Here is a 1,019-nt window from a genome sequence, read left to right on the forward strand (position 1 = left end):
ACAGAAGGATGAGTGCAAGTGAGATTAAATGTGCATCTTTTCTAGCAGGGCTCAGTCCTTGCTTGAAATTCCTTGAAATAATTTTTGGGTGTTGTTTTCTAATTGCAAGTTCCTGTTAAATATATGGTATTGCTTTTCATCTGTCAGCTCCTCAAACACTGAAGTGCAAAAGGGTCAAAAATGTGATTTAGTCCATTACTTGTGAAGTAAAAGGTGATTTATATCAACTGCTCTTAATTAGAGCCAGCAGATAATGGAATGTGCATCATAGCACAATCAGGTCTTGAGATACTTGAATGAATTAACCTCAGTACGAGGTGCCAGGCCAGGTTGGATGAGCCTTGGACAACCTGGTCTAGTGGAAAGCAGCAAGGGTGGAATGAGATGTGATTTAACTCTTCCAATGTTCTCCTACTGTGTCTGCAGGAATTTAAGTTTCCTGCTCCCTTGTTATCCGTCCTGCTCCTGGTCAACATTGGTGTCTTTATGACAAAGCGAGGAGATTCTGATCTAACGTGGGGAGCAGAGCCCGACCCCCCCGGCTGCCCCCTCCTGTCAGGGATTTGTGCAGAGCCACAAGGTCCCCCCTGAGCCTCCTTTGCTCCAGGCTGAGCCCCTTTCCCAGCTCCCTCAGCCTCTCCTGGGGCTCCAGCCCCTTCCCAGCTCCCTCAGCCTCTCCTGGGGCTCCAGCCCCTTCCCAGCTCCGTCCCCGCTATCCCGTGTGAGGGGCCGGGGCGGGCGGGGCGCTCGGCCGGGGCGGGGCGGCGGAAGGGTCGGGGCTGAGGGGAACCGGGGAAGCTGAGGGGAGTCAGGCTGGGGACGGAGGGATCGGGCTGAAGGGAACCGGGGAAGCTGAGGGGAGTCAGGCTGGGGACGGAGGGATCGGGCTGAAGGGAAGCGGGGAAGCTGAGGGGAGTCAGGCTGGGGACGGAGGGATCGGGGCTGAAGGGAAGCGGGGCGGCTGAGGGGAGCCGGGCTGAGGAAGGCTCCCGTCCGGGGCTCGCCATCGGAGCAACATG

The sequence above is a fragment of the Aphelocoma coerulescens genome, chromosome 8 (assembly GCF_041296385.1).
Source record: "Aphelocoma coerulescens isolate FSJ_1873_10779 chromosome 8, UR_Acoe_1.0, whole genome shotgun sequence".
Taxonomy (NCBI): Eukaryota; Metazoa; Chordata; class Aves; order Passeriformes; family Corvidae; genus Aphelocoma; species Aphelocoma coerulescens.